Source organism: Uloborus diversus, chromosome 3 (genome assembly GCF_026930045.1).
Source record: "Uloborus diversus isolate 005 chromosome 3, Udiv.v.3.1, whole genome shotgun sequence".
In the NCBI taxonomy this organism is placed as follows: domain Eukaryota; kingdom Metazoa; phylum Arthropoda; class Arachnida; order Araneae; family Uloboridae; genus Uloborus; species Uloborus diversus.
In genome coordinates, this window is record NC_072733.1 from 142,834,399 (window position 1) to 142,848,119 (window position 13,721).

The following is a 13,721-nucleotide window of genomic DNA, read 5'->3' on the forward strand; positions in this document are numbered from 1 at the left end:
CTCCTCCTTCTTTTTTCATCCGGTCATACATTGTATTTTTTAAAATAGCATTAAATTTAGGAAATGAACTGAGGAAGGGAGGATTTTAACTCACCACTTATTGGTTAGCAAAATCGTGTAGAGGATATGATTTTATGACAAAAGTAGACCCCAGCATAAACCAAAAAGACAGGTTTACGACCTCTCAACGCAAGAATATAACTGGGCAAACTATAGGTTATGAAGAATAATTTTTCTGTAAATATCTTCAGATGCTACCATTGTCTGTTACTCACTCCTCACCTTCAATATTTGAAATGTTGAGACGATTTTTCATCATGAGCCAAATGCAGTCTCAATCTGAGTTTTTTTCGCACATTTCTATACTAGTGAAAGGAATGGATTTTCAATTATATTCCTTTTCTATTAGCAACCGCACAGTGGAAAAAATTGCATTATTCTACGGCATCGAAATATTTCATAACTAATTTTCAGTATGACCCCGTTGCTGTCCCATTCTGAAATTTTTACCACGTGTAGACCACAATAGTAAACAAAAAAATATATATTTTTCAGATTAAAAAAAAAAATCTACTTTTTAAAATAGTCAACTTCAAATTATTATTTGCATGACCATGAAATATTAATATTACGTAACCTTGCCAAGTGACAGATCATGGGAAAACCAAATAGAATGACACCTAATAGTACGACACTCTAGCTTCTAGAGAAACTGAGAAAAAAAGAATCATTGTAACTACCGAAATGTCACTTTTTGACATTTTGCGAGTACTTTGAGGGGTCTCACACAAAAAACTAACAATCAAAAAAAAATTTTTTTTAACTATTTTTTTTTTCAATCATCACGTGGATAGACTCAAACCTGTAAATTCCCGGAGAAATACTTGACATTGACATGAATTTCAAAAGTTTTTTTTTTTTTTTTTTTTTTTGATTTGACATGAAATGACCCATTTTGTTTATTTTTTGCTGATAGCGGCGAAAATATCTTTAAAATGAAGTCCTGCTTCTGAAGCAACAAGATAAATTTTAATAGATGCCTCTATTTTGTTAAAATACTTTTTAAATCCTATACTGCGATTTACCATGCTTAAACAAATCTCTTATATGTTTCCTGATTTTAACAACAGAACTATATTCAGTAAGTTACCGCCCTATAGCCTGGGCTAAGGCAGAAATACATGAAACACACCGCCAGCTCAGTCAATTCCGGCCGAGGACTGCAGTTTCGTGCTTATTAGCACTCATCAACCCGGCATAGGAGTGACTGAGCTGGAGGTGGAAAACCTCTTAAGGAAGCCAAGAGAGCCGAACAAACTGGTAGCTAATACAGAATTAGCACTGACACGGACGAGTGACCGAAACAATGGTTCGGTTCAACTCGAATATTGAAGGCAAAGGCAGGTATATTCAGTAAGTTACCGCCCTATAGCCAGGACTAAGGCAGAAATACATGAAACACACCGCCAGCTCAGTCAGTTCCAGCCGAGGACTGCAGTTTAGTGCTTATTAGCACTCATCAGCCTGGCATAGGAGTGACTGAACTGGAGGTGGAAAACCTCTTAAGGAAGCCAAGAGAGCCTTTGCCTTCAATATTCGAGTTGAACCGAACCATTGTTTCAGTCACTCGTCTGGTCAGTGTTAATTCTGTATTAGCTACCAGTTTGTTCGGCTCTCTTGGCTTCCTTAAGAGGTTTTCCAACTCCAGCTCAGTCACTCCTATGCCGGGCTGATGAGTGCTAATAAGCACGAAACTGCAGTCCTCGGCTGGAATTGACTGAGCTGGCGGTGTGTTTCATGTATAACAGAACTATAGCTCAGAATCTTGCAATGATTATATATTCAGAGAAATTTAGATCAGAATTCCGCTGAAGAGTTCATTAAAACAATACTTTTTGCCTCATGGGGATTCAAACTCACTATCCTACTATTTGTATTGTAGCTCACCGCTGTAACCAACTGAGCCGATGGGTCTTCAGCTTGAGATGCTATGAATTGAGGTATTGCACAATAAAAAAAAACATGATAAATAGGTTTTTTTTTGCAAAGGACCAAAAAGTGAACTGTCTTTTTATTTTTCGCCGAAAATATCTTTAAAACGATACCTTACTTATGAAGTTTGGTTAAGGTGCCGCTGGAGAGAGCCTCCGAAGTTTCGAAGTCAATGTTAAGTCTATGGGGAAGTTTCCTCCCGATTGCTAATTCGCATTTAAATATTTTGAGATATTTTTTTCTGCATAACATTCTTCACAGCAGTACAAATAACGCGCCTTTTTTAATTTTTCATTTTCCGTAAAAATTTAATATTAAATGGCTGTTAAATTTATGAGTTGACAAAATAAGAGGTGCTTTCTGTTTAAACGCTTCATAAGTACTCAAGATCTAACATTTGCTCAAATTGAAAAACTACGCGTTATTCTTGAAAGTTTGGACTTTTCAGGGATACCTTTCTTTTTATCATACTTAAATTAGAATAAGAGTAATTGGGAGGGAAAAACTGGAAAATTTTGCAAAAATTGACGAATTTCCGTGTTAACCACGCCTCCCGCCGGTGACAATAGAGAAAGAGGGGACAGATTCTTTATCCCCTGTTGGGGTGGGGCATGGAGATCGTCTTCAGGCAGTCTTCAGGGTAATAAAAAACATGTGTTTAGGGGGTGGGGATGACAGCAATTAAGGGTTGAATGAGCGAGAGCATTTATTTCCTTCGGGTCTAAACTTGGAGAAGACAATTTTTTGAGCTTCGCTACACAACTTTTTCCTTGTTTACATACAAATTTGGAAATGCATATCCTATCAGGGGGAAACCTCCAAGTAATTTAAATAAATTTGAAACTTTTTTTAGCGAAAATATTACACTATGTAACAATAGGTTTGCATTTTAACTTTGCGTATAATTGCCATATTATCAACTATATTTTAATACAAAACAAAAACTTCCTTTCAGAAAAAATGTATCAGAAGTGTAATATGCAAATAAAATAAAACGTCATAATTCTGTGTCCATTGAAAGTGATTACAATGAACTTTTAAGAAAAGCATCAACAATCGTTTATGCAAATAAACAGTTGCATTAACTAGGATGAAATACTGTGAAAGTACTTATTCTTACGAGCCTACATTTTAGCAAAATTAAAAAAAAATCTACGAATTTGTGAGTTGCAAATTTTTCGAATTTTATATAAACTGAATAATTCTATAAAAAAAATTGTTTCGCGAGTTTTAAATTTTCGTGATTACGTCGAGCTCTGGAAAATTGCGAAAATGAAAGCCTCACGAAAATAAGTGCTTTTAGAAGAGTACTCAAAGTCATCACATAAATACGTTATCAAGAATCACTATTGATCTATAATGAACTAATTTTCACGTACTGAAAATCTAACTTCATGGTTCGAAAGGAGCCTTATGCTATTTAAAAAGTTCTATTCGGGAATTAATGCATCACTAAGTGCTTATAGTCATACTTCCCCCCCCCCCTAGATTGGGTCTCTCACTACCGAAATATAGCTAGGGGAGAGGAGACAGCAATTAGGAAACTGAGGTGCCCCGCGTGGGAGCACAGAGCGATTTGGAATGAGGTACACAATAAGATATTGAGAAGGCTCATAATCAGTTATATTATGACACTATATTATAAATATTGAATACAGGTTAATATATAGTAAATGTTACACAAAACATTACAAGACTAAAAGCTAGTTATAACGATAAATTATTTATAAAATAACGTTTGATGCATCACAAATTGAAAAAAAAAAAAAAAAAAAAAAAATCCGATAAGACATTAGATGATAAGAAAATGAGAATTATAGAATGTAAGAGACAATCACATCGTCATTGTCGAGATATTATTCCATCGTTGGCCATCGCAATTAGCCATACCTTTTCAGTATTACTAACAGTAACCAGCTTGAACACGAAATAAGACTTTTTGATAGTGAACCAAAAAACTGTTTGTGCTTGAAAAACTATTTTTTTTAAATTTATAAATAATTTGCTTTTAAAATATTTTTTAAAAACTTTTTACATAATTTATTGGTTTTAAAAACATAATGGGGTTGTTTCCTTCAGTCAAAAGTATGTACTACTTTTAGTTACTGAAATTAATAGAATAAGCAAAAAAAAAACATGGAGCAAGAAAAAAAACTTTCATTACCCAACGTTTAATTTTTAATTATTTATTTTAAATGTCCAATTTTAAAAATAAGGCGTGGTCTTTATGGCGTCACAAATGATGTACTTTGGCGCATCTGTCTACCGCGTTTCCACGTTATGATAATCAAGAAGCGAATTAAATATTGCGCTCTACGCTTGCTCTCAACCATATCGTTGCCAGCACACGTGAGTAGAGATGCGAATTAAATATTTCGCTCTGTGAATGGCAACAGTGTATGGCATTTCATCATTTGTGATATCATCGGCAGAAGCGTAAACAATGAAAGCGCGCCGATTAAAATATCTTTTTAAAAATATAAACTTAGTCAAATCATTTAAAAAATGGTCAGATCCCATGTTTTTAAGTTTACAATTTTGGGAAAAAATACTTTTAACATTTTGGAAACGACCCCATTTGAGGAAATTAATATTTTTAATTTAAATGTAGTTTTCATAGTAAGAATGATTGTGTACAATTTTCCTGCTCCATCTTTTTAATACATATTGTTTATTTGTAATTTTGCTGTAAGCTATTCAATTGTTTTCGAGGTACCTATTGCGTTTTAAATTTAAAACTTTCGTAGATTCATTCATTCTGAATGAACCTATGATCTGAATGACGAATGAATCTACATCTGAACGATTTAGTCTGATTAATAATCAGATACAGACAAAGCTTAAACCCATCATCAAGCCTGCAGTTTCAACATAGGCGAATGTAACACTTTTTTTTCTAAAATTAGCAGGTATTCCGGGAGGATATTTTAATGCTCCGTAATTGTTCTAAAGTATATCCTAAAAACTGTACCAATACGTGCGCCATGAAGTGTTAAAAAAGTGCGTTAAAATGTATGCTGAAGAAAATACATGTTCCGAAAAGTGGTATCCGAAGTGTTCTCAAAATTATTCAAAAACGTTCTAAAAAGGGGGACAAGAGTCCATGCTTAAAAAGTATTTTGAAAAGTGTTCTCATTAGGGTTGAAATACCTATTTCAAAAAATGTGTTCTCAAAAAGATGACAAGTGTCCATGCGCAAAAAGTGTTCAAAAAGAGTTTGATTATTTGTAGTGCACTTAGGAATCAGCAAGAGGTCCAAGGCTAGAAATATTGCTTAGGAGAGCACTTGATTTCTTGCATAAAACTCTGCTAAGTTACAGCTCCATAAGGCGAATGGTTCTGCCAATGTCCACAGTTCTGTAAAGGCCTCGGTTTTTTTATCGCGTCGCGATTGAAATGACAAAATCACCAAGTTTTTGCTTTCTTTGCTTACAACCTGAGATGTTTGCAATGCTGATATTTGGATGCCTCACTTTCCGAATTGATCAACTCCATAAAACAAAAGGTAGGGAATAGTTATGAGGAAGATGGTATTATACATAGGAGTAAATAGGCCCTCATGGTACATTTTCTGCCATCACGCGGTCAGAAATGTACTGAACCAAAACTTTTATATAAATTCACATGCTAAGCATTGATAAAGCACTATTAAAGCAGAAATGAGGATTTTTTTAAAAAATGGAGAGAATCGATTTGGCAATTGAGACATCCATTTGGTGATCCTGATCAACTTTTGGGATAGAAGAACCTAGTTGTATAGCAAAAGCTCTGTGCAGGGTAGATTTTTCACAGGTTAAAAATCGCATTTTTACAAATTTTAACCATACATCATCGGCTTGTATCTGCTGAGAGAACAGTTTTCTGAAGTTAATTTTTTCCTCGTTTGTTGCCTGTTGCTATGTCCGAAAGGTATGCTAGTGTCATTTTGATAGCTCAAATAATTGCTGTATCATCCTAGCTGAAAAATGAGCCAAAAATCGATTTCGTCAATTTTGTCTCAATTTCAAAAATCAATATCTCAAAAGGGTCCACTATAATTTGGTTTTCCTTCACATCATTAAAAAGAGAGCACATTTTTATCAAATAAAAAATGTTCGTTTCATTTTTGAGACACACAATAAAAAAGAATAATGTACGTAGTAAAAAAAAAAAACTTTTAAATATTTTAGACCGTCAGTTTTTGTGTGAGTGTCCCTTCAACAGTCCGAGAAATGGTAAAAAGTGACATTCCGGTTCCTGGAAACGAAGTAAAATATATGACTGTGTTAATTTGAAAGTAGTAACTTCAGGTAAAAAGAAAAAACCTCGATAACAGGACGAAGCCATTTCCTCCAAACTTTTCCATGGCTTTGCAAATCACATGAGGGGAGGGGGACATCGCCACAGCCCTCTTATCCTGGAAATGAAGTAAATATGTATGACTGGTTCAATTTGAAAGTAATAAATTTTAAGAATAAAAAAACCCCGATTGCAGAAAGAAACTATTTCTTCCAAGCCTTTCCATGCCATTGCAGAACACAATTTAATCTGCTTTGAAGTTTTGAACAAATGTGAGAAGGGATTACAGTCTCCTACCAAATATCCCCATTAATACGCTACTGCCAGTGGCGCACACAAGGGAAGATCTTGCTTTATTTTCCCTTATTGATTACGATTCTATGTATTTTGTACGTAAAATAATTTCGAACAATAATTTCAGTTGTAATAAGTGAAAAAAAATCCTCATGTTAAAAGATTTTTAAAAATATTGTGCGTTTTTCTTACGACGGATTGCCAAGTAGACTGGTGAGTGGTGATTATAAATGAGTACACTAAAAATCCATGTTTTTAGTTTTGTAGTTACAGATTACATCAAATGAGATGCTATGTACTTCTATAATCATATGGTGCTTCTGCAACGATGAATTTGCTTTGCTGAATATATTTTTTACTTATGAGAAAAGTTAATGCGTATATTATTTTGCTTTCTGGTAATTTATTTAAGTTTATTTCGTTAAATAATGCTAAATATTTATTCAATAGTTTACTTTTTACTGTTTTTCGTTCTCAAGAATCGACAAAATCAAGTCAATATGTTTGGCGTATTGGGAGTATGAGATGAGAATGAGGCTTTCGATCTTGCACCTTCCCCTTGCAAAATTCCTATGTGCGTTCAGTATCATTTCATTTATTTTCAACCTTTTATTTACTGATTCATTTGATCAAAAATTCAAATATCGACTATCCCCTTATTTTTGATGTAACATAACACTTATCAGCTCAATCGTGACTTCATCCTTATCAAATAGTCTAACTGATGATAAAGCGCTATCAACTAGCAGTTTTTTGTCACCAGGTAACAGTGTAGCGATGGGTATGACAGAAGAGATAAGAACGTGGTGCTGTCACCAGGTTTTGGGTGGAGAATATGATCCATTGCTGCATATCCTGCTCATTTGCACGAACTGTGAGCAGGAGCGAAAAAGAGAAAATAACGAATTACACTGTGCGGCCAAATGAATAAATAAATAAGTAGGGGTGATGGGAGAAAACAGCGGTTATATTTAGAACAGAGGGAGGGTCGCGTTTTACATAAGAATCAGAAAGAATGGTGTTCCCCTAATTTAAAAAAAAAATATATCAAAAACGCTGTATTTTTTATACTAGGGTTTGTTTTCCTTTTTTTTTTCAAAGTAAAACCAGGGTTTTGGACTCCTGTAAGCCCCATGTCCAAAAAATGTTTTCCGTTGCAAAAAATGTTTTAAATAGGGCATGAAAACACTACATGTTGCATTCGAGCCGCACCACAGATTTTCAATAAAGGGATACACCGCCCCCATCACTATATCAAGAAGTGTTAGCAGGCGGTGATTATTAGTGACGGCGATCCGTGAGCTATGGAAAAGCAGCAATGTTAAATTGCAAAAAAACTTAATTTCATTTTTAATCTTAATTATTTGATTAGAATAATTTGATTAAAACATATTTTTTGAACATGGGGCTCATAGGAGTGAGTCCGATACTCAGGTTTTACACCAAAGAATTACTAAGTGAAGGAATTGTAAAACAAACCTCTAGGAAAAAGATATTTTTCATGATCGTTTGAATATTTTAGGGGGAATGCCTACGAGACTCTCACCTTGCTCCAAATACGTGTGCTTTTGAACGTTGCACTTCTCTAAACCCTCATGGAAATGTTAATGGTTATTATAATACTCCCTTCTTGTCCAAATAAAAATTATGGCCATGAAACTGTCCAAAACTGAAAGAAAAGGGGAAGGGGGGTGGAGATGGGGCGTTAAAACTAATCCCCCTTCCAAAAACCTTACCCTTTTCCTACCTACAATAGTCTAATACCGTACGGAGCTGTAGATTGCGTAGAATGTAAGAATAAAGAAAATGTAAAAATGTATTATTCATGCGTGTGTTACTTTAAAATAATACATGTGTGTATGTAGTTTTAATACGTTTTTTCAATTTCAAAAAATCTCCTAACTTTCTCAAAATGTCTTTTAGCAAAATAAATCTTGCATTTAAATGCTTTTTCCCATCGTTCAAAAATGGTTGAAAAAAGTAAAGACAAACTCATTGCAAAACTAAAGTTTCTTTTTGTTTCAAATCGTAATTTCTCTCTCTCGCTCTCTGAAAAAAACTCTTTCCTAACTCAACGAGCCGATTCTGGAAGTCTCCTGTCTTATAGCGAAGCAGAGGGTCTTCCTAAAAGCCCCGGGGTGACCGCAGGCGTAGTAAATAGTAAACAAGTCAAAGCAACAAGGGGAAACCTCAACGCCTGAAGGTTGTCCATTATTGGGATGGCAGCTAATAAATAACATGTGAGGGGGTCCTAGATGCAGTGTCAATTCCTTCTCTGACTGGATGCTCGTCTGTCAATCATGTGAGCTTAGCACATGCCTTCTCGCCATGTCGAAAAAGGATCTGAAGTGAAGCGGTGGGCTACTTTCAAATTAGATCTCTATCCCGCGGCACCTTAAGTATTAAAGAAGTTATAGCGTTGTCACAAAAAAAAAATGCCTTTGAGAAATATTATACATGATTTCATTAAATCATCTACACTTTCCAGGTAATTTCTAGAACAGTTAATGTTTCCCTATTTTTCTTCTTCTTTTTTTATCGCTAGCTTTTCATTCACAGATATTATAGTAGGGGAGATAGCGACCGAAATTTTACGACAATATATATAAGGCCAGAATTTTTTTTAATATTAGATTAGTTTACTTAAAAGAAGAAAACGCGAGTCTACCAAAAAAATATCGTTGCAATAATTAATAAAAAATTTTGCAATATGTTGCAAAAACTTGTGAAATTGTCTTATATATATAAGGCTGAAACTCGGTAATATTATTGATTGCGTATAAACATAACGAAAAATATATGTCTACCGCGTCCGAAGCGTTGCCGTGCCGTGTCTACCACCCACGCAAGGTGCGAAAAAATCAGTCAATTTTGACTTAAATATATAAGCCTAAATTTTTTTTTAATAATTGTTTATAATGTATAAAATATAAAAACAAAAGTCTACCAGTTGTGTTATGTTGCAAAGGCATGATAGACGCCACGGAATTCCGACCTCGTACCTCGATGTACCGTTTATCGGGCCGCTAGTGCTCGCTCAAAAAAGTTTGCTTGTCGTCGCGAAATTTCAATAAATAAAGCTGATTTATTTTTTAATAAATAGTTTAAATTCTGTTTTTATTAAAATTTTTAGTCTACCGTGACTAAGAGGTTGCTTAGTCTTTGGTAGACGTTGCTTAAATTATAAAGTAGTTGGAAAAGTATGAATGATTTAAGCATATTAAAAAAATAATTTTAACATTTAAACAAAATTAAAAAAAATATTTTGCTAAAATTAAAATTATGTACAAAATTATAGTGAAGTTTATTTTTCATTAATAATGTCTTGACCTTTTAAATTATGCCTCTTTTTATTTATTTATTTTTTATGGTCAAGTACTTATGAAATAAAATTTTTTGCATCGATCAAACATAACAATAAATAATTAAAAATAATCAAATAAACAGTACTTTACATATTAATTAATCTTTTCTAATAATAAAGCTGAAAGTCTCTCTGTCTGGATGTCCGGAGGATGTCTGTAGGATGTCTGGATCTCTGTGGCGCGCATAGTGCCTAGACCGTTCGGCCGATTTTCATGAAATTTGGCAAAAAGTTAGTTTGTAGCATGGAGGTGTGCAGCTCGAAGCGATTTTTTGAAAATTCGATGTGATTCTTTTTCTATTCTAATTTTAAGAGCAAAATTATCATAAGATGGACGAGTGAATTACGAAATTATCATAACGTGGAACCGTAACATAGGTACAAGCCAATTGGCGAGAAAATTCACCATACATTCTTTGTAAATATGCAGGCGAACCAAAAGACCTTTTAATTTTTTTATTACGGGCAAAGCCGTGCGGTTACCACTAGTAACCTATAAAACTGTAGCAAGGAACAAAATTTTCTTTAAACGAACTATTTATCAGGTGCATCGCCGCTCACGTCTGACTCGCCCAAATAATTTTCGTTTTCGCTTTCGTTGCTGAATTCATATTCAAAATGTCTTACGCTCATAGCATCATTGTCAGTTGAATAATCATCATCACTGTGAATGTCAGTACTATTATTAGCTGTCTCGGTAAAATCATCAATATCTGTAATAGAAAACAATTGATAAAAAAAGAAAGAATTTTTATTAAAAGCCAAGTCTGGTTGGAAAAAAAAATGATTACCTGAGGCAGGAGGCTGTGCTTCGAATGTAACATCTTTTATTGCTTGCGGTAATTGTTTTCAGTAAACCTTTTAAAAACTTATCAGTTGTAATCAATTTTCCACCCACAATCAAGAGGTGATAAGCTTGTCAGATTTTTTAAATGAGAATTTGTCCAAATTTGCGAAATGCAAGCTGTTCTGAGGAAATGTTCACGAAGTTCAGACTAACATAGGGTTAAAGATGACGGATCAAAACTCTTCACGTTTTCGAGAATTACTTTTTTTTCAAAATTTTTATAAACTTTTAAAAACGTAATGGTTCTTGCATCATTAATTTTTTTTTCATTTTATTTTGTCTGTACATTCGGCGCACAAACTCTTCCGAAATTTCGAGTTGTATTCGAATTTGCGACATGCATTTTACGTTGGGCTGATTATGGTTGATACTTACTCAAATTTGTTAACGCTCCTGTGTATTCTTCCGACTTTGTAAATAGAGCGTAAATCCAGACTTTTCCTTTTTGGAAAAAAGCCGGATTTTGATCGCAACCAGTCATTGCGTGTAAAGCAACCAAGGCGGAACAAACGTTTTCTCCTAAATTCTTGTAAAGTTCAGAGACATTGATACATCTTAATGATTTTCCAACATCAACTTCCATCCAGACCTTTATTTAAGAATTCAAAAACTTCATGTTAGCCAATATTATAACTAATACATCAGTATCTGAACATTGTAGGTAGACGTCATATGGAGGCTGCAGCTCTTCAAAAATTACAAAGATGGTAAATCATTTTTGTGTTGGATTCTTCGCGGTCTGGGGCACGATTGAATATGATCTACTATTTTTACAACTTTTCTGTTGATGGTTTCAAATCTATAACACTATTTGTAGTTAATATACACAAATTTATCTTCAAAATAAATCGCTTTGTTATCTCGTTCCCAGTTTTTTAGTAAATATTCTAGCAAATCTTCTTTAAAAGTAATATTTTTTAATTGATTCAAAAAGTCAGAGGGACGTGTTGCAGAGTCTTCTATCTGAATTTTTTGACCTCTGTGAGTTCCGTTTAATATATCGTCGCCTCAGAACAACAGTAGTGTTACTTCTGGGATTAGATTTGTTGCTCTGAGGCGACGATATGTTCGTTATCTTTTATGGAAGGAGACGGGGTACGTGTCGAAAACAATTACTACGAATATTGCTGAACATACTTAATAATTTTCTCAATATTATAGCATAAGATGATGGAATTTCTTTCATTAGATAATAAAAAGAATCCATCATAGATGAGAAATTTTGGTGGTTCAGAATTGATGTTTTTTAAGCACTTTTATTACACTTGGCCTGATTGTCATGGAGTAATCTGAGGCGTGCTTTTGCTTATATTTCAGCAACTAGATCACTAAGAGACTTCTGGATTTTACAAAATGATTTGCTTAATCTTAAGGTACAACTTAAGAATGAAAATTTAAAATTCTGAAATAACATCATTATTTCGGTTAGGATGGAAAATAGCAAATTTGATGTAATTTCCTCATTAAATGTTTAAATATAAAATCCATTGTTACAAATTTTTTTGCCTTGCAAATGTAATGTTGATAGTAATCAAAATGAAAATTTTGAATCAAGTCCTCTCTGGAGCAAGAATGAAATTTATTCACAGTCGTTGCTTTCTTAGGGTTTTTATCCTCATCTATGCATCTATGCCAATAATCGATAACGGGGCTAAGTAAAAAGACGTATTAGGATCTTTATCCCAAGTTACTTATATGTTGTGAACCCTTCTTTTGCGTATACTCAGCAACTAGACCACTTACAGACTTCAGAATTTCATTAAATGATTTGTTTAACCTTAAAGTACAACTTAACGCTAAAAAATCAAATTCTAAAGTAAAATTTTGTTTGAAAACGAAAAACTTTAAAATAACAGATTTAAAAAAAAAGTAATAATAATAATAAGCACTTTTCATAATGCACTCAAAAGGACAAAATAACTTTTCTGGGTCAGAAATGACAGTTTAAGTATTACTGTAGTTTTTAATTCTTTGAAGAAAAAGATTTCACAAACGAAGAAAAGTGCGCTCAAGTCATTTTAAACCAAACTTTCCCATTAAGAAGAAAAAAAATGCGTGTTTTAACACTCAAATTTATGATTGAAAGCTAGATAATGGTGAAACATTTCGTTTGTGGTGTCATTTTCTTGGAAATTTTTGAAAACTACAGGAATTCTTAAATTGTCCTTTCTGACCCAGAAAAGTTATTTTGTAATTTTGAGTGCATTATGAAAAGTGCTTATTATTTTTTAAAAAATCTGTTATTTTCCAGTAAATGCAGTAAGGCAGATTTTTCAGTTCTGCAGATGGCTATTATCTGTTGACCCAATTTAACATATGCTAAAGAAATATAAACATGAGCAGCAATGCTATCGTCGCGAAGCACTGGATCAAGTTTGCTCCAAAATGGCGGATGCGTCGACTCCTCCACTATAGGGGCCTTACTCAGGCCCAGGTCCCAGACCCAAGGTTATTATAGGCGTGTCCTTACCCTCTCCCCTCTTCTTTCTTCGCAGTAGATGAATAAACAGCTTTACTTCCCCAATTACGAAATGTATTTGAAAAGGTGGTGATTCAAAATATTTTTGAAGAAGTTAAATCTATATATATATATATATATATATACATATATATATATATATATATATATATATATATATATATATATATATATATATATATATATATATATATATATATATATATATATATATATATATATATATATGAATAATGTAACAAAAGTATGAATATCAATTTAAATATGATAGAAAATTGTAATCATAAAAAAATAATAATAATTGAAAAATTTTCATTTATAAAGAATGAAAAGATAAAATAATCATACTTTTCCAACTACCTTATATTTTAAGCAACGTCTACCAAAGACTAAGCAACCTCTTAGTCACGGTAGACTAAAAATTTTAATAAAAACAGGGTTTAAACTATTTATTAAAAAATAAATCA